This window comes from Lacerta agilis, chromosome 6 (genome assembly GCF_009819535.1).
Source record: "Lacerta agilis isolate rLacAgi1 chromosome 6, rLacAgi1.pri, whole genome shotgun sequence".
Taxonomy (NCBI): Eukaryota; Metazoa; Chordata; class Lepidosauria; order Squamata; family Lacertidae; genus Lacerta; species Lacerta agilis.
Genome location: NC_046317.1, coordinates 24,548,675 through 24,574,824, shown reverse-complemented (window position 1 = coordinate 24,574,824; position 26,150 = coordinate 24,548,675). Strand labels below are relative to the sequence as shown.

At 46.9% G+C, this 26,150-nt stretch overlaps 1 protein-coding gene across 1 annotated transcript in view; it reads left to right on the top strand.

Moving 5' to 3' along the window:
* Nucleotides 1-7,652: 7,652 nt before the first annotated feature.
* LRRC8D (leucine rich repeat containing 8 VRAC subunit D) overlaps nucleotides 7,653-26,150 on the top strand; it is a 74,281-nt gene continuing 55,783 nt past the window's right edge. Inside the window, exon 1 of the mRNA XM_033151637.1 lies at nucleotides 7,653-7,770. The gene's annotated coding sequence lies outside the window, so the exon portion shown is untranslated. The remainder of the gene's footprint in view (nucleotides 7,771-26,150) is intronic.

The following is a 26,150-nucleotide window of genomic DNA, read 5'->3' as shown; positions in this document are numbered from 1 at the left end:
AGTAAGCTGAGGACCTGATATTGGTCACCACGTGCTCTAGTCAAAACCAGAATGAATTGCTGAAATGATCTAAACGGCAGCTGATATAATAGGCAACAGCCTGAACCAGAATTTTCCCTGGAATCTGGTGATTGAAGATGAAAGATATTGAAGCGACTTATTCCTCCACCCCACCCCACCCCACCCCACACCTGAGAAGTAGCTGTGAACTATGAACTAAACCAGTGGTTTTCAACCAGTGGCACCCTGGGGTGACTTGAATGATGGTCAGGGGTGCCGTGGACAACACTGGCTGTGTGCCCTTGGCCGCTCTACAGCTGGGGGGAGGCAGGGGCCATCTTGTCACCCCCCCCCGAGTGGCACCCAGGGTGGCTCGCCCCCTCCACCCTCCACTTTGTACATCCCTGCCTCTGGGGCTGACAGGGGTTGCTTCTCCAGCCCCTCTGGGCCAGAGTGAGAAGGTACCTCTCTTTGGGGCAGGGGGGCAGCTCAGAGACCAGTGGCAGCCCAGAACACTCACGAGGAGAGGAGAGGAGGCTGAGGGAATGCTCCACAAGAGAGTGTGTTCGAAAAAGGGTGAGAGGCTTTCAGCTCTGCAAGAAAGGGATGGCATAACTGGGCTCCTGAGCCCCCAGGGGTGCCGCAAAAGAGAGTGTAGTTGGTCAAGGGAGCCATGGACCCAGAAATGTTGAAGGCCTCTGAACTAAATCATCCAACGTTTAGCATATAAGCCCACCAACCCTCCCTTATTCCCTGAATACCTTAATACTTAAACTGAATTCCCAAAATAAATAAATTCCTTCCAGTAGCACCTTAAAGACCAACTAAGTTTTTCGTGGTATGAGCTTTCATGTGCATGCACACTTCTTCAGATACCAAAGAAGTGTGCATGCACACGAAAGCTCATACCAAGAACAAACTTAGTTGGTCTTTAAGGTGGAACTGGAAGGAATTTTGTTTTTATTTTTTATTTTGTTTCGACTATGGCAGACCAACAATGCTACCTACCTGTAACTGAATTCCCAAAAGTCATACAATGCAGACCCTACAAGTGTCCCTGTTTTCCAGAGACAGCCCCGGATTTACAGAAGACATTTCTAATTTGTTCCATAGGACGTCCCTATTTTCATCAGAGAAATATTGGAGGGTATGGAGTTATGCAGCCCCCAAGCCAAGGAGATAAGTAACTACAACACCCATCTGCCTTAGCAGCAGAACCAATGGTCAGGGACGATGGGAGTCACAGTCCAGTAACATGGAGGACACCACACTGGGTTCTTCTGCTTTCGGTGGATTTTTGTATTTCGTCTTGCTTTTGCAAACCACACCGGAAGTACTGCTTCCAGGACAGTATACATTTTTGTTTTTGTTTTTTTTCTAAATAAAAGAAATAATACGTACAAAACGAAAACCCAACTTGTATAGTGCTTATTGGTGGGGTTACATCAGTTCATAGGTGGCTTCCCCATGCAGCTTTCTGAACGAGGTAAAAGGAGAAATAAAAAGAGATTCATCAACATTTGCATTGCTTGCCAAAAACAACAACAACCCAAAAACTTCTTTTTACATTCCTTGTGGAGTCATAGGCTTGGGGACACCAGGAATTCTACCAATTGTTGTGAACTGCTCTAATCCTGTAAATTTGATTAGATGTAGCAGCATATCATTTATTGCAGGCAAATTAATTAGGCCTGCCAGGACAAGGACCAACGACAGAGCGTAAAACCAAGGGTGGAATTCAGTGTCACGCTATGTTGAACATTTTGTCTGTGCAAATGTATCATCTTGTTGACAATTGCCCCTCCCCCACTGTTCTGGGGGTTCTCCCAACCCCAAGCCAATTTGGGGGGGCCATGCGGTGGGAGGGGGGAGGAGAGGGGGAAAGCCCCATTACGCAAGCAGAAGCCCTTGCGCAGGCCTTCCATTGGCAAGGGTTTCGCAACAGTTCAAAAAATGCAGCGCATAAGTACATTCTGTGCCTGATATTTCCAAGCAGATCTTGAGAACCGTTCTGAGAATAGGTTGTTTTGGACTTGGAAGTCTGAGCTCATGTAACCAGATACAGGACTAATTCTGCCAGGGAGAATCATTCAAGAGGCAATTTTAAGCACAGCATTGTTAGCGCTGCTGAATAAACCATAAACTGGAGTTGAATTAAAAACAAAGCAATGGCCTTTTCTCAATTGCACCAAAATGTTGATCTAGTTTAGTATTCTGGTTTCAACAATGGCCAGTCAGATGTTTCCGGGAAGCTTAGCAGCGGGGCGGAAAGACAACAAATCTCCTTTGTGGTTTGCCTTCAGTATTTAGAGGAATTCTGCCACTGGAAACATGAAAGTTCCTTCAAGCTATCATGACTAGTCCCCGTTTCCTCGTGAGTTTATCTACTGGTAATTCTGCAGTCCTCAGTGTGGTTCCAGTGGGGACAATGCCACCAGTGAAACTGACCACATTTGTCCTCTTATCATCCTCATCTCTACCTCCCTCTCTGTCCAAATTTTGAGGAAGACACGCCACAAATAAAGTACAGATGTGTGTGTGTGTAGCAGACTTTGGGGGAAAGAAGGGTACAGATGGACATTTTAAAAATTTTATTAAATAAAAATAGGCAGAGAGTTCAGCTCTGGAAATCTCAAAGCAGCCCACCCTGTGAGCTATGTGGCTTTCTTAACAGAAATAAGGGGAGAAAGATGGAACAAAAATAGACTGAAGAGGGGGAAACCGGTGGGCTGTTTTGAAGAAGCTTGTGCAAAGTTTCGGAAGGAAATGGCAAGAGAGGACAATTACCATAGGCTGGGGTGGTTGTTGTTGTTGTTGTTTTAAAAAAAAACAAACCAAAAAATTAGGTTTAGAATTGGGGCTCGTCTTACACACAGGTAGTGCTGAGGGGTGTTTTCTTAATTTGGAGTCCCCCAAAACAGGAGGCGTCTTATACATTGGGGCGTCTTATACATGAAAAAAAAATACGGTAAATTTGGATCAAGAGTGGAAGAACAGGCAGGGCTGGCTCATAGTAGAATGGTAAGGGACGCAGAGAAGTTTGGTAGTGTTTTCCTGGTATGGCAAAAGTAAAAAAGAAAGGGGAAAGAGAAATGCGTTTCAGAGAAGAGTCAGTATAAGGAAGGGGCATACGGCCTGTTTTCCGTGAAGAGACCAAAACCTCTCTGGCAATTGCAAGCGGGCAGGGAGGACCGGACAATGCTATTTTTAGTGATGATCCTTTGAGAGAGGAGGACCTCCCCGTGAATAGAATCTCTGAAATTCAGAGCTGGCTAGTAGCAGCTTTGAGTGGGGTGTATTTTATTGGATGTGTTCACGTCTGGAGCCCAGAATTCAACATCGTCCCAGAGTGAATCATCACCTATGGTGGATATCAAGAGGTCCCCTCTAGGTCATGCTGGCTTTTCCTGGTCTCCACAGACAGCAGATTTGGGTGCCGAGTTCTTCCGTGACTGAAACCCAGAGTCCAGGCTGGCTCGAAAGTGTAGTTGTGATTCCATTTACTCACCATACAAAGCTCAACCTGGTAAAATGAATACAACTTCATACCCCACCCTTTTTTTGGTCTCCCTCACTTATTAAGAGGATCAAACCCGAACCAAACCATGAATAATACTGATTTTTTTATTTTCATTCATATGTGCACTCATATTTTCACTGTTATTTATGCAATTAGAACAAGACATTCTGTGCTTTTGAGCTGCAAATTAATCTTTGATCCTTTGTAACTTAAGATTCCTGTGTCTTTCTGCTTTGTACAGAGTTAATTTGGAACTTTGAACCTTTTCTATCTCATAGCCACGGTTGTTAATTAACAGGTATCTCCAAAGGTTAAAATCCATTTAGTGCCATTTCTCTTTTAGCGGTGTTTGCCTGTAGCTTACACACTGCATGTTTCTTCCCTCAACTTTCTCCTGAAGAATGTTGCTATAGAGCAGTTTGCTTCACTTTGCATCTTCCTCAGGCAAGAGTTGTCTTCATGGAAATGGAGTTGTGTATTTCCCCAAAGTCATCTCTTCACAAAAGTTGCCCCTTGTTCTGTGTGACTGCGTTACAAACATATGACACAAGTCAATTGTAGTAGAGTTGGTAGGTAGAGACTTACGATCCTATACATGCCTACTCAAAACTAAGCTCCGCTGAATTTAATGGCATCCACCCCAGGAAAGCAAATAAACCAGGGAAATAAACCAGGATTCCTGGCTTAGCATTATGTCCGAACTGGGGGTTGTAGTTCATTTCAGTCTACTAAACAATTACCAGTAACTGACTACAGCAGGGGTCAGCAAACTTTTTCTGCAGGGGGCCGGTCCACTGTCCCTCAGACCTTGGGGGGACGGACTATGTTTTTTGGGGGGAAATCCCCCCATGACTCTCCCCTCCCTTCTCCACAGCACCGGATGAGCCCCAGTGGCTGCTTACCTGTGCCTTGTGAGTGGCAGGGGTTGGCGGCTGCGGCAGCAGGGGAGGGACGATGAGTGGCGCGAAAGGGCTGGCTCCGGAGAGGGGCTGCTTAAAATGGCGCTCAGCCAACCATGGCTCAACAAAGCCCAGCCCCCTTCCTCCTCTAGGCAGGGCGGGGAGAAACCAGGAGGAGGGAGGGAGGATGCACCACCACAGGGGGAAATGGCGCAGCCCAAACGATCAGAATCCCCACGCCGATCCACGCAGCGATTTCCGGACCATCCCAGAAGGCAATTGGGCCGGATCCAGCCCCCAGGCCTTAGTTTGCCTACCCATGGACTACAGCTTGTGGTTCACTGCGACCAAAACAACCCAGATTGGTGTTCATGGTAAACCATTAACTATGGTTGACTGCGATGTGCGAAAAGGCCACTTGATTCTAGATTCATCTTTAAAACTTTGGTCCTCAATAACTATCTGTCTCCATTTTGTTTGGTCAAATCTCAGTTGATAATTTTTCTTTCACCTTTAATGGTTTCATCCTGCTAACTGCCAGCACAAGATTTTCCAGCCAGTTTTAAAAATATATTATTGTTTGTTATGTCTCTCAGTGCTAACCCACTTTTCCTCCCCAGTATGGAGGCCAAGCAGCAGAAACGACACTCAGCATGTTAGGTCCACCCCACTGTCACAGTCAATAAAACCAAACACAACAAATAAACACAGTGGAAGCAACAAGTGAGGCCTTTTCACAGCTGGCCAGAAATAATATAAATGAGAAGCAGCTGAGTGAGAAAAATAATTGAGTTGGATTGGACTGGCCAAGCATTTTTAAAAGGCTTAAAATAACCCGCAGCTAATTGCCATAAAGAAAAGCCGAGTTAAAAATACAACCACAGATGGATATTTGAGACAATTGGTATAATTTTCTTTAGATTTCAGAAGCTGATGTTGCTCCTTGGAAATTTTAAATAGACAGTTTCAAGTCAATAATTCTTTGTGTTCTGCAGCCCAGCCCTATGCATGCATCCTCAAAAATAACTCCTACTGAGTTAAATGGTCTTACTTCCAAGTAAGTGACTAGGAGTGCAAACCAATGCACACTTACTCAGAAGTAAGTCCCAGCCTGCTCCGTGGTATTAATTCAACTGTGGCAGCCTTTAAGTACAAGCCTAATAATAATAATAATAATAATAATAATAATAATTTATTATTTATACCCCGCCCATCTGGCCGGGTCTCCCCAGCCACTCTGGGCGGCCTATGTATCCTTATTTGGAAATACGGTTTTCTGTGCTCAGTGCGGATTATTCCTAGGTAAGCGTGTATAGAACTGCAGTCAGACAGTGCAATCCTATATTCAGAAGCAAGTCCCCTTGAGTTTAATGGAGCTTACTCACAGGTAAGTGCGTGCAATATTACAGCCTTAGGAGTATGAGAATTACAGCCAAGTGACTAATAGCACAATCCAGTGCATTTACTCCAATGCATAAACTCCAGGGCACACCCAGCCTATTTCCCTCTCTCAACAGTTAGCTTAACAGTTTTATAGGTGCCAACTCCCTGGGGCCCTGGGTGCCGAGCACCCACAAAATTCCCCATGAAGGTGCTGGGCATCCACAAATTTCGGTGCTAGGACCATACAGTCCCGGGCACCCAGGGTTGCGGGCCAAGCTGGCACTCCTGCTAACAGTTTAGCAATAACGGTCTCTATACTGTATAGAGACGGTGCCTTTGTGGGTAGGTCAGCTGGCAGAGCAGAGACCCTTAATTTCAGCACTACAGGTTCAAGCCTCCCGCTGGGCAAATAGATTCCTGCATTGCAGGGGGTTGGACTAGACGAGCTTAGTGGTCCCTTCCAACTCTACGACAGGGCAGTATCCGAGGAACTGCCCCGCTGTAGACCACAGAAGCGTCTGCGGGCCTTTTAAGGCCGCCGCAGAACTTTTGGTGTAGCAAGCTAACAGACAATGCTGGCCCAGGGAGTGAATGCCACTATTCGCTATCCTAAGCAGCTCGGGGGGGGGGGGGGAAGGAGGAGGAAGAGGAGCAATTCAATGGCCAAGCAGGCAGACTGGCAGCAAATCTTCTTGGTCGTGGCCAAATGCCATTCCTGAGGCTCACCCTGCTCCACACGTGCACCTGTTCCTGCAGCCGAACCGATGGGGGCCAGCGTTCGAAACTCCCATTGTTCTAGGCACATTATTGCAACAGGGAATTTCATTAGCGTGAGCCATTTCTGAGCTCCAGGAGCTGTACTGCGCCTAAGATTTCGGATTAAAACTGCAGCGTGGAAGGAAAGGAGGACCTTTTTCTGCCTCCCCACTTCCAGCTGCTTCCTGAAGAGACCCTCTTAAGAATGTTAGCGGGGTGGGCAGGGGAAGGACCAGACCCTGCGGAAAACGAACGTAATATTTTATCCGCCGTTCATTAATTTTCAGCACTGTATTCTTTTTATAAAAAAAGCGTGCCTAGACATTCTGTGGTTGCGCCCATGACCTTAGGGCTGCCATTATGTCCAGATTTTTCTGGACATTACCGTGATTTCAAAGGCACAATGGACATGGTGGTGGTGGGGTTTCTGAAAAGTGGCATTTTGTCCTGGATCTTAGGCAAGTCAACTAAAAAAATCACTTATTTTGGCGTTCTTGTAAAGAAAAGCCCAACAATTTCAGGGTTTCCCTAAAGAAAAGCTCAACAATTTTGGGGTCTCCTTAAAGAAAAAGCTCAACAGTTTTGGGGTTTCCCTACAGAAAAGCTCAATTTTGGGGTCGTCCTTTAAAAAAACTCAGCAACTTTCGGGGTGTCCTGGTTTTTACTTTTTGAAATATGGCAACCCTACATAACCTATGCTTAAAGTGCCATTTAGCTCCTAGCTTTCATATCTCTGTTTTTATCACTGATTGGAGCGTTCAGGTGCAGGCGCGGCGACCGGATCGGGCCAGCCAGCCGGCAGACGCGTGGCGAGCTCCCCTTGCCGGCAGCCCTGACGCGCGCCGCGCCGCGCCTGCACCTGAACCTGAACCCGGGCGCGCGCCGGGATAGTGGGGGTGGGGGAAGAGAGGAAAGGCGTCTCCCGGAATCACATGGGCTTCGCCGCCGGTGCTATTGGCTGCGGCCAATGCGCTGAAGGCGCTTGCAAGGGGGCAGAGAGACCGGCGAAAGGGCGGACGCGCGTCTTCCTCTTTTTCTTCTTCTTCTCGCCAAGGCCGAAGACGCGCTCCTGGAATTGCGTGGGGTGGAGGTGGGGTTTGCAGCCCGAGTCGGGGGTCGCCGCGGCATTTCGGCTTCCTGGGGCTCCGCTTCGCCGCCTCTGCTTCTCCCCCTCTCCTCATGGCTCCGCCGCCGGAGTGACCCACTTTTGAGGTGCGTAAAAGCGCGTCGCGTCTGGACATTCCCCGGCGCGCCTTGGCGCCCGGCGCCCGGGGGGAATCCCCGGCGAAACCTCACCGCCGGCGGTGCCGAGGGTTTTGCGCGCCCCTTTGCAACAGCCCTTGCAAGGCAGCTGGTATCCCCAAAGGTAGTCTTTGGAGGGCCGAGGCCGGAAAAGAAAGGTTGCCCAACTTGGTTACTTGCAGCCTTATCCTCGGTACTTGCTGGCTGTGCTGGCGCAGATAAGTAAGTGTGCGAAAGACCGCAGCCTTAGATATAAAGTTCCAGGGCTGCCAAGTTGAATGGGGCAACCCCATCCCACATATCGATCGCACGCACCTCATTCGAATGGCAATGCCCATCAACTGTGGGGTGCCCCGGCTCCCTCAAATACTTTATTTTTGCGGGGAGGGGGCGAAGAGATCTCGGAGGTCCCTGGGAATTGGCTCCTGTGTAAAGTCTTGTTGAACCTACTGAGGTGTCACTTCTGAACAGACTGTCATATTGCTGCGCTTTCAGTGCCTAGTCAGGCGGGGGACCTCATGCTTTTGGCGTTCAGTCTTTGCCTCTGTGCCGCGCGAGGTCTCTGTCTGCAAAAAATGATGCAGCCTCTCTTGTCCTCAGCTGAACTTCCGGCTGCTGCTAGGGCTGCGTGAGACTTCTAGATTGTCACGACTAATTTCATCTAAGAGGCCGAGCTTACGCATGGAGCATGCGAAATAATAAAGAGAAGAGTGTCTCTGGCAACGTGCAGAGTGCCCCTTCTCTTCCACAGCATAAGGACGCAGCCAGCACCAAGTACACATGTTTCCAGTCTCGGCATTACCTTACCCTTTGCCATTCTTGCAAATTAAAGGGGGAGGGGGATTCAAATAGCCCGACCGTACTTTATGACCGCAATCAGCTTTATTTGCAAGATAAGAGCAGTTATAACAAAATAAATGCTCTATGTTAAACAGCAGCCTTATACTCCAGATTACTGCACCAGATAAAAATTGAATGCAATTCCCCATCTCGCTTTGTTTCAGAAAGTTGAATGTCCCAATTGGATTTGGAATCCTCCACCCCATAGTTTAATAGGCAGGTGTAAAGGAAGTGTTCTTTGGCACGCTTATTGGAAGGGGAAATGCAGAGTTGGCCCCACAAGAGTAAGAAATGATGCAGATGCCTCAGAATGGTGCATTATATCTAATGGGCCAAAGGGATCCAAAGCAGATGATGCTGGTTTGTGAGAAATGCTCAGAGCCTTTGCCACTTCACTAGGATATGATGCACCTTGTTACCAGATCTGATGCTTCCAGCTCATGCTGGCCTTGTGCAGGGCAATTGGAATGCATCCAGCAGTTTAGCAAGTCCGCTGAAGCTGGGAAGGCTAATATACTCAGATTAAATTCCTTTGTGAAAGTCCTTTGTTCTCTCTCTCTCTCCCTCCTCCTCCTCCTCCTCCTGCCAATAGTGACTTGCCTCAGGGACATCCATAAATGCAGAGAATGGAATCTGCAGCAGAGAGCAAAAAGGGGTAACTAATTTTGCAGCCGATATGAAAGAAATAATAATGATTGACTGGCAGGAAGGAAGGAAGGAAGGAAGGAGGCGGGTTCATTTCTCCCTGGTTCAGTAACTCTGCTGCAAGAGAACAGGAGGCAACGCAGAGCTATGGAAGTGGGAATGCAAGGTGGTTAAGGGCAGAAAGCCTTTTGCCCTTTCATTAAGAGTTGCTCCATTACTGCATGGTTCATTCCATCAATCATTTATGCCCTGGGAAACAATATGTTGTTCCACATTGCAAAAATGGGCACGTCAAAAGGCTTGGTTCCTGTCCAGTAGCCTGCCCACAATATAGCTGGTTTATGGTGAATAAGTAGTCTCACGCCAAGCTGAAGTCTCAGGCCAAGCTATGCAAGTTCTTTATTCTTTCCCATCTTTTTGGGAGATAAAAGAGCTCTATTATCCCTGCTTAGTGTTCTACCGGCTAGAAGAAAGTTGAGGATTTCAGTATGAATTTCTGGCAGGATAAGATGTGCCTCTTGGATCTAATTCGACTTTTGGCAAGGCATGTAAGGTTTAGAAATATACTTATTTGCTAGGAGTTACTAGCATGTGCGTTCAATGTGTCTGATGAGGATTTTCTTGGAAATATTGAGGGGTTTTGTTTTTTTAAATGCCCTAAATTGATTGGGGCCTAATTTAGTATGCTATTTGACTTGTATTCCCCAATAGTATTTTAAATACTTGGCTTTGGAGGGGTAGTTCAAGTGCTGTTTATGTAGTTTAAATTATATATATTTGAAGATTTACTTGGAAATTATGTTGGAATACTTATTAAGCATTTTGGAATATGACAGCTCAAGAGCATACACTTCCTTAAAGGTAAAAGTAAAGGGAGACCTGACTGTTAGGTCCAGTTGCGGATGACTCTGGGGTTGCGGCGCTCATCTCACTTTATTGGCCGAGGGAGCTGGTGTACAGCTTCCGGGTCATGTGACCAGCATGACTAAGCCACTTCTGGCAAACCAGAGCAGCGCACGGAAACGCCATTTACCTTCCTGCCGGAGTGGTACCTATTTATCTACTCACACTTTGACATGCTTTCGAACTGCTAGGTTGGCAGGAGCAGGGACTGAGCAACAGGAGCTCACCCCGTCATGGGGATTCGAACTGTCGACCTTCCGATTGGCAAGCCCTAGGCTCTGTGGTTTAGACCACAGCACCACCCGCGTCCCTTCATACACTTCCTTACATTGTTTAAAATTGATTTAAAAAAATAAATATGAAGGCACTGAAAATTAAAGCACAATTTTTTGCATGCACAAAACAGCAGTGTGTTTATGTTTATGCATGCATCTTTCTAGGAATAGTTGTGGGGGGGAAATAATGACACTTTCAGACTGCCCATTTGGCTGGCATTTGACAGAAAAAACAAAGCAGCAGATGGAATGCTTCTTGCTCCACATCACTGGTGACGATAATTAATGTTGAGGTGCGTGCGGCTGGTGGATGTCTTAACTATTCCGTAGTGCCATTTGTCCACCTTTAAGTGTGAGATCATTTTTAGGATCTTTTGAAGGCTGTTTGTCAAGGCCTGCAAAAAAAAAAAAAAGATGAGAAGTTTGTGGGCAGCAGAAAGTCTGGGGAAAATGGCTGACGCAACACTTCTGTGGCGTTTCTACAGTGCCCCCCCCTCATTGCAACACACGTGTAACCTAGAATCAGAGCCGTCTTAAGGGGATCTGCCGCCCTGGCGCGGCTATCCCTCCGGCGCCCCCGCCATGCCGCCTCTCCGCCGCCTCCCTCCCGCGCTTGCCGCCCCTTGGGAGGGGGGTGGGCGAGCGGGGGATGAGGGGCGTGGCGCTGGAGCGGCGCGGGGCTCTGCGCGCCCTTCCAGCGCTTCCGGGATGGGAGGCGAGGGCGGCCGGCTCGCGCTCCCGCGCAGCTCGCGCTCCGTGCGCAGCTGGACGGTGCGGCGCTGCTGGGCAGCTCGCGCTGCATTGGGCGGGCGGCCGGCTGCGCGCGGGAGCGCGAGCCGGCCGCCCTCGCCTCCCAGAGCCCCAGCTGGAGTGCTGGAAGGTCGCGCAAAGCCCCGCGCCGCTCCAGCGCTCCAGCTGGGGCTCTGGGAGGCGAGGGCGGGCGGCTTACAGCCCGCCCGCCGGCGCGCGAGTGCCCGCCTGCCCGTGGGGGCGGGGGCGGGTTGGGGAGGAGGAGCCCGGTATGCCGGCGGGCTCGCGGGGGCGCCCCTGGGGCGCCCAGCGCCCTGGCGCACCGCGCCACCGGCTTCTATGGATGAGACGGCTCTGCCTAGAATACATACATTGGGTGAGATCAAATGTTGTCTTTGCTCGGGAAGTGGGGGAGCCAGCGTTGTTCCACAAGCTGAATTTTCTGCACAAGTTGAAGTAGTGTTGCAGTAGAAAACAGCATCCAATAGGTTAACACGGTGCAATACTTTACCCAGCCAAAGCTGTCCATTGAATTTGGCTGTCGCAAGCGGAATGGCTATCACTTTACCAGCGCTGCCAAAATTGAATCTTATTTGTTGGCTTGTGGAGAAATTGTGCATATAATTTTTATGGATGGAGTGCTTGTACTGTGGGAGCTCTGTTCCATAGTTATGAAACTTAAAACGGTTATGAAAGCAGGTTTTTTTTTTGTTTGCTTCTTTGTCATTACTTTCCCAAATGGTCAAAAAGAGAAGGAAAGAGGACTTCTGGAGCAAGCGAAGAACAACAGCAAGCATGATTTTAAAAATACCAATAAGGGTGAAATTGTGGGATGGAAATATAAGGCACAAACAGTCCTGGCTCCAGGATTTGGGGGCTCTTGGGGGTGGCGCCGTCAATGAAGCCACTTCACCTGGAAAAATCAGAACCTGCAAACACAATTCTCTACGACCCTATGAATTTGAAATGATAGTCTGTTAGGGCAGCGGACCCTGTGAAATGCCCAAACCTCCACCTTATGGAATTGGTTGTATGCATATTATGGTGTCTGAAACTCACTCTGAAAATTGTAGTGTAACCATTGTTGTAGTGTAACCATGGTATATTGCAGCTTTGTTCAATCTGATGGCTTCAGATTTTTTCGACTTCAACTCTCACCATCTCTTGCTGTTGGCCATGCCAACTGCGGAAGATAGGACTTGTCATCCAAAACATCTGGCTGGCATTAGGTTGGGGAAGGCTGGCCTGTGGGGACATTGCTACCATTTTTTAAAACTTCATATTTAATCATCATAGCCATGATCTATGTTGGTAGCAGTTAGCTGCTTTATTTCCTACTTGGTCCCCCCTCCCTTCCTTTAGCAGGGTGAATGGCTGGACTATCTGTAATTTAGCTAGATTAAAACATGACAAGGAATACCTGATCGGATCCTGTCGGAATACGTTTCACGGATCCGCCATGGATTCATATTTATTTGGTTATTTTATGAGTTTTTCGAGGTCTATTTTTGGTATAACTGCGCGCAAAAGCGAAAGTGAAAGCATGAATGAATAGTATGGTTCACTTATGAGATTAATCCGCCTTTATTTTATAGTTCCGGTCATGTTCAAAGTTGTTAATGAGCGTTAAACTTGCTTCCCGCCTTTTTGGAGGGCAGCAACAGTGATTTTATTGGTTAAGGCATTAATGATGATGTCACGTTTGTTCCCTAATAAAAGGCAGAGGCACCCCCGCTTAGGAGGGTTCGTTCACGTTTACGTTCAGTTTGGGTTTTAGTTGAAGTCAAGTTTAGTTTAAGGGATTAGGAGCGGGCTGGACGGGTTGGATGGGTTTTTCTTTAGTTAGAGTTAGATCGCGGAAGATATTTCGGTTTTAGTTTATTTAGTTAGCCTCGCGGAAGATTGGGCGCGCAGGGACTTTAAGCTTAGGAGAACTTAGCTTAGGGGACGAGCCTATGCGGGTTCTGCCGAAGCCACTAAAGATACAACCGGTGTCTGTCTTCTTTTGGGGTTAAAGGGGGGAGTAAAGTAAAATTTTTAATTTCTTTAAGCTGGTCCGCCTATTCAGAGTCAGGGTATATATTTTATTTCACGAGGCAACTTTTCATTAAAGAAGGCAATTAGGAACTCACACATCATCGGAGTCGTCAATTGGCTTACTCAACATCCTTCAGACTGTGAGACTTGGCCGGCGACCGTGCTCAAAAGCACGCGGAACGCTGGCCGCTTTCCCCGCAACTGGTACCTCGTGCATAACCAATCCAAGGCCGTGCACGAGGAGCTCCAGCACCCAAACCCCGACAGGATCCTTTTCTCCCAAGATCCCCTGAGTTCCCAGAATTGCCTCTTTCGCAGCAACTTAAGGTAGTCGTTACCATAACAATTATGTGACTTGCTGTAATTTCAAGAACTGGTCCCTGAATTTGCTCCTTTCCCTCTTCGCTTATCTAGTCTTGTGCCTGTTAGATTCTGAGCATGTATATAGATCAGACTGTCCAACTTTTCATACCAAGTGGACCGCAAGAGTACTTTGACACGGAACCTGCAGGCTGCACACATGGGGAGGGGGGAGTGAACCCCAAATCTGGCACCTCCCTTGCTCTCACACTGCCTTCCCATAGCCTGCTAAGTAAGGTGCTGGGCTTTGGAAAGGAGCCATGAGGCTCTGGCCGGGTCCTGGAGCCCTCCCACTTCCTTCCAAAGCTGGGAAAGTGCTAACTAGGCTTTAGGGAGGAGGTAGGACGACTCTGGGACCCTGTCAGAGCCCTCACGCCTCCTTCCCAAAGCTTACCCAGCTTTGAGAAGGCAGCCTGAGAGCAAGGGGGGGCATCAAATGTTGCCGAGGGCCACCAAAAACGGGCCTTTAGGGCCACATGTAGCCCTTGGACCACGCATTGAACCACCCTGATATAGACTGTCTTATTTCTTTACATTATTTTTCATGTACAGTGCTTGGAAAGTTTAGGTGTTTAAAATGGATCATTAATAATAAAATTGCTTTTCACAAGGGCTTCCTTGGTAATGCTGCCACTCTAAGATGTGTGGGCCACCCGGACAGGGCGTTCTCTGTGGTAGCCCCTAAATTGTGAACCTTCCTCCCAGCAGAAATGCTTCTGTCTTCTTCATTATACATGTTCCATACTATGGTGAAGACTCACTGCTTGACTCAGGCCTTGGACAGGTGGGTTGTGTGTGTGTGTGTGTGTGTGTGTGTGTGAGAGAGAGAGAGAGAGAGAGAGAGAGAAAGAGATGTCTCTTTTGTTTCAGTCAATCCGCACTGTGCTGCTTTTCCTTGGAATTGCCTTACTTGCTTTTATAATTGCATGCACCTCTGCCTTACTTCTTTTATTTCTTTTTAATTGCTAGATTGTAATGCTGCAACAGCACCCGGGTACCTCATAGCGAAAGGGAGGCACCCACCCCCCCTCTCCTTGATCACATCTGCTGTTTGGTCATTTTCCCTTCTCTCTCTGTGGTGGGTTGCAAGAGGAATTTCTCGCAGTTTCAGAATCCTTAGTCATTGCTCACCCTGGCAGCTGCAAAACAACCCTCTTCCTTGTTACTACGTTACTAGCTTGTTCTTGTTGTTAACGTGCTTTATCAACCCCAGGAGAATTGTCTAGCCCTAATCCCTGAAGATTAGATGGGGTCTTGAGGATTTAGGCTGTGCCTGGACTGATGAACAGCCCGATTTCATATTGCGTAGGTTTCTGCAATAAAAACCTATGTGTCCTTTTATTTAAAAGGCATATCTTGGTTATTGGTGGGGCCTGCCTGGTGGTTTTACATGAGTAATAGTAGTAGTAGTAGTAGTAGTAGTAGTAGTAATAATAATAATAATAATAATAATAAATCATTTATTATTTATTCCCCAGCCACTCTGGGCGGCTTCCAACAGAATGTTAAAATACAATAATCTATTAAACATTAAAAGCTTCCCTAAACAGGGCTGCTTTCAGATGTCTCCTAAAAGTCTGGTAGTTGTTTATCTCTTTGACATCTGGTGGGAGGGCGTTCCACAGGGCAGGTGCCACTGCCAAGAAGGCCCTCTGCCTGGTTCCCTGTAACTTGGCTTCTTGCAGTGAGGGAACCACCAGAAGGCCCTCGGCACTGGACCTCAGTGTCCGGGCAGAACGATGGGGGTGGAGGCGCTCCTTCAGGTATACTGAACCGAGGCCGTTTAGGGCTTTAAAGGTCAGCACCAACACTTTGAATTGTGCTCGGAAACGTACTAGGAGTCAAGACCGGTGTTATGTGGTCTCGGCGGCCGCTCCCAGTCACCAGTCTAGCTGCCGCATTCTGGATTAGTTGTAGTTTCCGGGTCACCTTCAAAGGTAGCCCCACAGAGCGCATTGCAGTAATCCAAGCGAGAGATAACTAGAGCATGCACCACTCTGGCGAGACAGTCCGTGGGCAGGTAGGGTCTCAGCCTGCGTACCAGATGGAGCTGGTAGACAGCTGCCCTGGACACAGAATTAACCTGCACCTCCATGGACAGCTGTGAGTCCAGAATGACTCCCAGGCTGCGCACCTGCTCCTTCAGGGGCACAGTTACCCAGTTCAGGACCAGGGAGTCCTCCACACCTGCCCGCCTCCTGTCTCCCAAGAACAGTACTTCTGTCTTGTCAGGATTCAACCTCAATCTGTTAGCCGCCATCCATCCTTCAACCGCCTCCAGGCACTCACACAGGACCTTCACAGCCTTCACTGGTTCTGATTTAAAAGAATTTGTGCTTTTATTTAAAATGCATCTCTGGGTTATTTGTGGGGCGTAGGAATTCGTTTGGTTTCCCCTCCAAAATATAGTCCAGCCCACCACATGGTCTGAGGGACGGTGGACCGGCCCATGGCTGAAAAAGGTTGCTGACCTCTGCCCTAACTGCATATTCACTTGACTATCTGATCCGTACACAGTTTTAATAATGAATGACATTTAGCTTATTAATATTGGATATTGGTACGCGTGCTGTACTTTATCCCATCCAGGAGCCTCATGAATCAGCACTTTAAAAGACACTGACAATTTGGCAGTATAGATAGACCACGCAGCAACCAACAGAGGCAGCCCATTTGCAAAACAAGCAAATGAACCTTATTGCTCTCCCATGTTCATGCTCACAAAGCACCTGCGCTATGCTGTATACAAGTCGGTGCTCATGGAATGGGCATAAATATGGCCGCAGTAGCCACAATTCCATTATTCAAGGTTTGCATCCTGACATTTTCATTCCTTGGGAACTGGAAGGTTCTGTCTCCCTCCGAGCTATTTCCAGATGTTCAGAGCACAATTTATGCAGGGCAGATGAACATCCCAAATCGATACTGACAGGCAAGCTGTGCACGGAGATGTAAAGTTTTTACCTGCACATAGCTTCAGGTGCTCACTATGAAATCACCTTCCTGAAAAGTGTTGGAATCAAGCCTTTTCAGAAGTTTTAAGTGTGTGTTTCAGTGTGGCACCTGATAGCAGGATACCGCATTCCCTCATGAGGTTTGGGTGTCTGGGGTGTTAGGGGAGAGGTAGTACCTCTGGTGGGGGGACATGTCATGTTCCTTCCGGGGTAGTTTGTCCACCTATGGTCCCCACCCTGCACTCAGATCTCACCCATGGCTCGTAGAAGCTGTCCACCGCAACTCCTCCCCACGGGTAAGTGGAGGGGACTTGCTGCATTCTGAGGTGTTCTTTTTCCAGGGCAGAAAAAAATACATGTTCAGGCTGCTCCCATCAATCTTGGAATGTCTGCCTTGTCTGTTTTCGCTCTTAAAAAGTTTTGAAAATACGCTGGGTGGGTGAGCTCATAAATTTTGGAGTTTATTATTATTGTAGAGTTCAGCAGGGAAATGGAGGAAGTCAAGAATTATATGATTGACTGCAGACCTATCTGAAATTGATATGGTATCTATTTGGTAGTACAGTAATAACTCCTGATATATGTATTCATTGGTGGGTCCACTGCAGGAGGAGGAAGAAACTGCCGACTCCAGAACCCTGCTGCTGCTCCCACCCACCCACCCCATGGCTGCTACTTACAGTGCAAAATGCCTGTTGACTGCATTCATTCAGTTAATTACCAAGCCTCATTTAGCCCCAACTCTGCACAATGTGTTCAGGTGTTTGGAGGAATTAGGGCGCATTAATCTGATATGTTTACTGTGGAATAGTGTTCTATGGATAAACTGGGCCGCTTAAGTTGTATCTTATCCGCTTCTCTTACGATGGCACCACCAAATTGCTCAGGCAGGCAAATTACATAAGTACCTAGAAGCACATGAGCTTTCCTTGTATTGTAAATAGCTGCTGTGGGGTGCAGGTTCCTTCAGTTGGGACTGTGATGGCGGCAAAGGGTTAAAGCTCCCCTTCACTAACCATGCTGGCTGTTGGTTTTGGAAAGAAAGCCAGCCATGCAAGACCAAACTGTTTGACACTTCTCGTTTGTCCCTTAGCTACCTTACATTTATTTCCTCCTCCCGCCAGACCTGCAGTGCAAATAGCAGCCTGGGGTGTCATAACCACTCACAGGCAAATAGCAGCCTGTGAGTGGTTATGATGAGCACCAAGGGTTAAATGCTCATTTGCCCAGCACCATAGCTTGGGTCATGTTGGCAACCTCCTGCGCCTGCATTTCAGTAATAAATCAAATAACCTTGGAATAACTCAGTTGGTAGAGCATGAGACTCTTAATCTCAGGGCCATGGGTTAAAGACCCATGTTGAGTGAAAGATTTCTGAATTGCAGGGCATTGGACTAGATGACTCTTGTGGCCCCTTCCAACACATAGAATGATATTCTATGAAATGTTGGGAAATGCAATCTCTGATCTCCATGCCGGGTGTTGTTTGGCCCTCTCAGAAGATGCATTGATTACAGAGCTTTATTTTTTGTTTGGGAGTGTCTGCCATAACTGAACTTTGTTGGAGAACGTCGTCAACAATGTTGAGCTTTTAACTGTGAAGAATCTTCCTGTGTTTTTGGCACAGATTTGTCTCGCAAGTTAAGTTGGCAGTCCGGTGCTGCGAGAGTAAGGCTCATTTCCACATCACTAATTTTAACTGACGTGGCCTCTCTCTCCCTGTCATGCCAAAAGTTGCTTTCATACAAAGGAATCAAAGGTCCTTTTGAAGTGCGGCACCTCTGTGTTCTTTGCGGCGGCATTTTCCAGGTCTTGCAAACTGTCAGAGGGGACAGGCAACCAAACAGCTGGGGAAGTCTGCCAGAGAGGACCTTCATCTTGCAACTGTGCAAAAGCTCTAGGGGTCTGAAAAGTTCTTTGAGGAAGTGGGTTATATCTCTTGGAAGTTCCTGGAGAAGAGTAGGCAAGTTATTTTGCCATTCATCTTTCAAGGAACAGAAAAACCAGTACAAAATAAGCACCGCTGCACCAAGTCTCGCTTTGACAGGATTCAGGAAAGCTGCCTTCCGTTTTAGTATATTAATGAGAATAAGCCTTAGCTTAAGCATTGCCACCTGCAACTTCCTCTTTCTTTACCTGACTCCTGTTTCACAGAAGAGAATAAAATTTTGTGGGGAAAGAAGCGTAGGCCTTGCTGGCTGCAAGGAAGATATATAAATTAAAACAGAGGAATATTTTTCGAAGTGAGTATTTGATGCATTGACTCATTTATGCCATGCAGCCCTGTTAGTGACTTAAGATTCTAGGAAGAACAGGTGAGCTATCTATTTAGGACTGAGGAGATCGTATCAAAATACCCTGAGGTAGAAGGCTACCAGTAGTTTAGTTTGGTATATCTGATGAATGGCGGCTTTAAAAATTAATTAATTAATTAATTAATAATTGCATATCATTGTCACAGTTTTGATGGATATAAAACTACAACTGGATTTATTTCATAAAACCGGTGCAACTTCTCTTGTTGCAGAGTGGTTTTTGAATTCATAAGAATGACGGTCAGAAATTATTACTGAAAACTGCATTTGTTTGTGTTTCAACAAGAGCTATTGAAAAGTATCTTGGGAGCCTCACAATACCTCTGAAGGCAATGGAGTGAATAGAAGGCTTTCAGAATGTTCCCTAGTAGATGCTAATCCAGCAACCTCCAGCTACATTACTTACTCTACTGTAGTTTAAGACATTGGCCGGGTTGGCATGTCATATTAAACCATAGTTGAAGCTTAACAGCGGTTTAATGTTAAAGAGCAGTGTGATGGTTCCAACTTTGCTCCTCACTCAGCTTCTGGCTGTGGCAGGAGCAGCAGACAGCAGGCTTTTTGTGCTGTCCAAACATGGGCTCATGGTTTGTTCCTCTCCAAAACAAACCATGGAGCGACCAAAGTTTGTTTGGGGGAGGGGGAAGAAACCATGAGCTGCGTTGGCACAACACACCAGGCCAAGGCTTGTGCTGGCTGTCCCCAGCAGGAGCAGCAGAGGAGGAGTTTTGAACATCCTGCACCAGCATGCTACTTGTTCATGTTAACACCATAGTTAAATGTTAACTGTAGCTTAATGCAGGGTGGGGAACCTTTCACTCCCAGCAGTCCCAGCCAGCAAGGCCCATGGCCAGGGATGATGGGAGTTGTAGTTCAGCAACATCTGGAGAGCCAGATGTTTTAATGTGACATTTGAGCATGGCAAAGTGCAAAGATTTATGTTTGTGCAGTGTGCCCTCTTTATCCCTCCCTCTGTGCATGTCCTCTTCAAATCTGCTTCAGAACGTTGGGGGAACCCCCATAACAGAATTAAGAAGATGGAGGAAGTCCTGTGGCATAAACATAAATCCTTGCACTGACAGGACAGTAACTTAGTGCTCTGTTGGATATAATCTATTAATTTGGGGAGTATATTGTTGTCAGCATTTGTCTGTCTCGAGAGACAATGGAGTGTGCCTGCAGGGGTGAAGCCAAACAGCTGCATTAGCAGTACTGAAGTGACCTCCCCGGGGCACAAGCCTGGGCAGTGTGTATGGAAGTCCTGGGCTGCCCAAATGACAAGCCTTGCTAATATGGTCCAAAAGAAAGCAGAGCAATACGTTTGGCACCAGCTTGTCTACAGGAGTTGCCGGAAGGAGGAATACAATGCACCATCCAACCATCTTAGGGACTCCACTCTGGATTTGTGTAGGGTTTACTCCTCAGCTTTTTCTTCTCCCAAAGATATCTTGCATGATTTAGGATCAGCCCCATCTGCAAAACTTCCTTCTGAATAAACATGCATAACATTGTGCTTTAATGTTATATAGTGTGACTTTGGAGGAGACTCTTGAGAGTCCCATGGACTGCAAGAAGATCAAACCTATCCATTCTCAAAGAAATCAGCCCTGAGTGCTCACTAGAAGGACAGATCCTGAAGTTGAGGCTCCAGTACTTTGGCCACCTCATGAGAAGAGAAGACTCCCTAGAAAAGACCCTGATGTTAGGAAAGATGGAGGGCACAAGGAGAAGGGGACGACAGAGGATGAGATGGTTGGACAGTGTTCTCGAAGCTACTAACATGAGTTTGGCCAAACTGCGAGAGGCAGTGAAGGATAGGCGTGCCTGGCGTGCTCTGGTCCATGGGGTCACGAAGAGTTGGACACGACTGAACAACAACAACAACAAGTGTGACTTTTATATCTTGAGACTGCACAGGTCCTTGAAACATGAAAAATTAAGTGTGAAATGTCAGTTGTCTCATAACTGGGTTTGTAGATCAGTCTGCAACATTGGTCTTTATCTGCCATTTACCTAGTATATCTTTTATTGATAACCATAAAACTCTGTGTGTACATTAAGGAGCTTCTGGCATTCTTTGCTTTTGTTCTATTGGTTCAGCAACGTTAACCTGTATTTTGCGAATTAGAAAAGAAGCAGCAGCTGCATTTGAGAGGACGCGATTTGTATAAGCATCGTTTACAAGGTTGACCATGGCCATAATTTCTGAAAACTGCTCTTTTGCTCATGGTTAGCACCTGAGCGTAAACAATTTCACAAGAGCAAATCTATTGAGGTTGTTTTCTTTTGTTGTTGTTGTTCAGTCGTTCAGTCGTGTCTGACTCTTCGTGACCCCATGGACCAGAGCACGCCAGGCACGCCTATCCTTCACTGCCTCTCGCAGTTTGGCCAAACTCATGTTAGTAGCTTCGAGAACACTGTCCAACCATCTCATCCTCTGTCGTCCCCTTCTCCTTGTGCCCTCCATCTTTCCCAACATCAGGGTCTTTTCTAGGGAGTCTTCTCTTCTCATGAGGTGGCCAAAGTACTGGAGCCTCAACTTCAGGATCTGTCTGTCTATTCTTGGAATGTCTGAAATGTCCCAACATCTGCCGACAGTAAATTGTGCACGCGTGGTTTTCAACATTGGCCTCTGATCACAAACAATAAGTACAGTGTAAGAATCTATTATAATATTGGACAAATAAATTGTTCTAAAAACAAGAGAGCAGAAAAGAAAACGTCCCTTAACACTATCTGTTAACATGCGGTTTTGGGGTGGGTTTTTTTTTTTTTTTTGCTACAGATTTTACATTGGCTCCTTTTAATCAGGTTGCTTGAATGAACATTTTTGTCTGTGTTAATTTGGAGGTTAGTGATTCCCCCACCCCCCACCCCCAGCTAAAAGCTCACTATGCGGAACCATTGTTTTTTGTTGTATACCTGGTAGGGTAGGGATTTTTCTGGCCTGGTAAGTAATGTTCTAGGCAAAATTATGCAATCTCTTCTTACTGAAAAACATGCTTTCATGTCTGTTCAGTACTAAAACACCCGTGTGCCGAGTCACATTTTCTGCATGCATTCCCAATTGGCTTCATAAACATTCACAGGGGATGAAGATTTCATGCTTAATCCAGCAAATATTTAAGATGCGAAAATGGAAATCTTCATGTATTGTGCATTTGTATCGCACAAACTGATAAGCACATTATTGTTACCTACTTTATGTGGAGATCCCTTACTTTTGGTTAGTGATCTAAAGAACCACCTGTCTCTATATCTCTATCTCTATCTCTATCTCTATCATCACTAGCTCAGTCGGTAGAGCATGAGTCTCTTCATCCCAGGGTCGTGGGTTTGAGCCCCACGTTGGGCAAAAGATTCCTGCATTGCAGGGGGTTGTGCTCCCTTCCAGCTCTACAATTCTTTTATTATTCTGTGAACTTGTGCCCTGTTTGCCTAATGCGTTATTGCCATTATTGCTTTTCTTCCCAAATACTGGATGCATAATTCATCCAAAGTTAATACCTTTCCAATTAATTTCAAAGGGAAAATCTAAGAACACGTTTAATTCTTTCGTGTACTTTGGAGAGGTTAAAAGTGCTTCACCTTGGCTGGATTATGCCCTGTGATTTAGCACTTTCCCCGTATCATTTGACAAATGATCCTATGCCCATGGTTGGAGAAACCAGGTTCCCTTCTTGGTTGTGGATAATTCAGGCAGAATTGAAGAAGAAAACCATGAAATGACTAAAAGGAAGGAGGCATGAAATCACTGCTAATTGTTCCCTTGAATTCATGTTAAGACTTGTTTTAAAATTACAGAAGTGGCAGAGAGAAATAGTGTAGCATGACTAGAACTAATTCTGGCTGCTTGTTTTAGCAACAGACCATTACTTTAAATCAGTGCTGCAGCAGGGTGCAGCTAGTTCTCAGTTGGTTAGAGCATTGTGCTGATAATACCAAGGTTGCAGGTCTGATCTCCGTAGGGGACAGCTGCATATCCTTAAGTGTGGGATGTAAACAGAGAGCAGTCAAACCCAACACTGCTAGAGTGGACATGAAGCTTAACTTCCTGTTTACCTGGACTGAGTTACAGGAACCAGAAGTAGGTGTGGTCTTACCTGGGAACATGATCCCAGGGAACATTCACCATTTTGCCTCGTCTCTTGAAGAAGCAGGATGCCCTCTTGGCTTGCAGCTGAGAGGAGCACAGGTGAATCCTGTTCCACTATGGAATCAGCTTCACTACATGTAAATACATTTATCTAAGCCTGTCTGCCTCTCTGAGCCTGTACTGTAACTCATGGATGACTGTAAGTAAACTCTTTTATATCTTATAAACAGTACTGTGTTGTGTCTTTACTTTTAAGAGGGAACAAGGGGAATATACCAGGAATATATACTTGTTCTAGAGGCTTTAGCAAGCCTATGCAACCATTTTCTGCTGTGTTTTAAAAGGGAATGTAACTCTGCTATGTTTGGAGCTTGCTCACACTAGCTGGGATGATATATATATAAAGTAATATATACTCATCCACACTCCTAAACATTCCCACACTAAGTTGGACGTAGTTGATCCTCAGGGTCCCTTCCAACTCTACAATTCTACAATTCTGTGATAAAAGTGCTATAGCTGCCGTCACTGTATGTCTGTCATTGGCAGTAAAAGCAGAGGTGACAGTACTCTGTATCAGTGACACACACAAAAAATAACTGGTTAAAATGATGCAGGTCTGAAAATGTGGACTCGCCCCCAGATTTAAATTGATTTATTTATTTTTAATGACATTTCTGATTCTGGATGTGTAAAAGCTGTGACGAACGAGAAAGCAAGAAATAGCTCAGTTGCAGCGTTCGAAACTCCCGTTGTTCTAGGTGTGTTTTGCGACAGGGAATTTCATTAATGCACACAGTTTCTGAGCTCTGGGTGCAGTACAGTGGTGCCTCGCTTTAAGAACAGCCCTGTTTACGAACCATATTCGGTTTACGAACTCTGCTAAACCGGAAGTAGTGTCCCAGTTTGCGAACTTTACCTCGGTCTAAGAACGGTGGAAGGGCACCGGCGGCGGGAGGCCTCATTAGGGAAAGTGCGCCTTGGTTTAAGGTTTCGGTTTAAGAACGGACTTCCGGAACGGATTAAATTCGTAAACTGAGGTACCAATGTACTGCGCCTGAGATTTCAGATTAAAACTGCCACTGCTGCCTCCCCACTTCCAGCCACTCTCTGAAGATTGGAAAAAAGACCCTCATAAGAATATTCGGGGGTGGGGGTGGGCAGGGGAAGTATGGCTTTGTTTTTTGTTTTTTTGCAGTCTTCAGATGGGGACTAGACCATGTAAAAAATGAACATAAGATTTTAGCTGCAGTTCGTTCATTTCCAGCTTTGTATTCTTGTTATAAAAAAGCACGCCTAGACATTCCATCATTGTGCCCCTAACCCCGGTTTAAGGTGCCATTTGCTCCCAGCTTTCATATGACTCAGTTTCTAACACCGCTCAGTCGGTAAGAGCAGGAGACTCTTAATCTCAGGGCTGTGGGTCTGAGCCCCACCTTGGAGAAAAGATTCCTGCATTGGACTTAGATGACCCTTGCCCTCCCCTTTCCAGCTCTACGATTCTGTGTGCTAGCATCTGTTGTCTATACTGTGGGTGAGATCAGATAAGGTAGATCTGTGAAAAAGGGAATGGTTCCAAAGATGATTTTCAAGAGAAAGGCAATCCTAGTACCGTGACAGAGGAAAGGAACTCGGGGAGGCTGATAAAGAGCAACCTGCATTGTAATTATGCACACACTTTGCAAAATTTATTGCATTGGGATGTTGCGACGGCCCTTTGCGTACATGGCTTCTAAATGAAATTCTTAAAGGATGAGTCTAGTGGCAGCTACTAGCCATGAGAACTAAACGGAGCCTCCTTTTTCCAGAGGCAGTGTGCCTCTGAATGCCATTTGCTGGAGGCAAATACCACAGGATGGCTGCTCCCTCAAACCACTCTGACCTTTCTTCCTCGCTGGCTCTTAAATGGGACTGCTGCTTCCTTCAAATCCCTCCTCCAATTTTAACCTTTTGTATAAAGCCTTTGGCACAGCTCCCCAGTTCCCAAGCCGTGCTGCATTTTTATGCCTGTGAACAAGCCCATATAACTGAAACAATTGCACGCTCTTTCCCTTTTTACCGTTGCCTCCTTTTCCCTCGGTTTCTCCTGCGTTGGGTTTTAGATTGCAAACAGGGCCGTCTCATCATAGGGGCTGGGTGGCGCGGTGCACCAGGGCGCCAGGCCCCCCAGGGGCGCCCCCGCGAGCCCGCCGGCATGCCGGGCGCCCCCTCCCCAACCCGCGCCCGCCCCCATGGGCGGGTGGCCAGGTGCTCGTGCGCCGGCAGACAAGCTACATGCCGGCTGCCCTCCGGAGCCCCAGCTAGAGCGCTGGGAAGGGCGCGCAAAGCCCCGCACCGCTCCAGCGCCACGCCCCTCATGCCCCGCTCGCCCACCTCCCTCCCGCACTGGCCGCCCCTCGGGGGCTGATGGGCGTGGCGCTGGAGTGGCACGGGGCTTTGCGCGCCCTTCCCAGCGCTCCAGCTGGGGCTCCGGAGGGCGGGCGGCTTGCAGCGCTACGCCCCTCATCCCCCACTCGGCCACCCCCCTTCCCGAGGGGCGGCCAGCGCGGGAGGGACGTGGGCGGAGAGGCAGCCCACCGGGGGCGCCGAGGGATCATCGCACCAGGGCACCCGATCCCTTTAAGACGGCCCTGATTGCAAACTGCCCTATTCTGCTCCTTAAATTGATGTTGGCATATTAATCTTTTGTTGTGCTCTCTCTGCTTGCGGACTTCCCAGCTGGCGTGTCTGGTCTCTACTGGGTCTTATGTCCGATCCAGCAATGCAATTATGTGTGGTTCTGGGGACAAAATTGGACCTGTCCCATTGCAACCTGTGTTTCTGATACTGTGTGTGTTACTCCCATTTTTCAGTTTAGAAGATGCATACAGTGGTACCTTGGTTCTCAAACTTAATGCGTTCCGGAAGTCTGTTCCAAAACCAAAGCGCATTTTCCTATAGAAAGTATCTGTTCCAGACTTTTAAAAACAACCCCTAAAGCAGCAATTTAACATAAATTTTACTATCTAACGAGACCATTGATCCATAAAATGAAAGCAATAATCAATGCACTATACTATAAAATAATTAAGACAGTATTGTAGATGATAAAAATTAAAATTAAATTTTTTTTCTTCCCTGCACTGATGATAGTCATTGTTTGGATGACAGGCTTTTATCTATTTCCACAGTCACA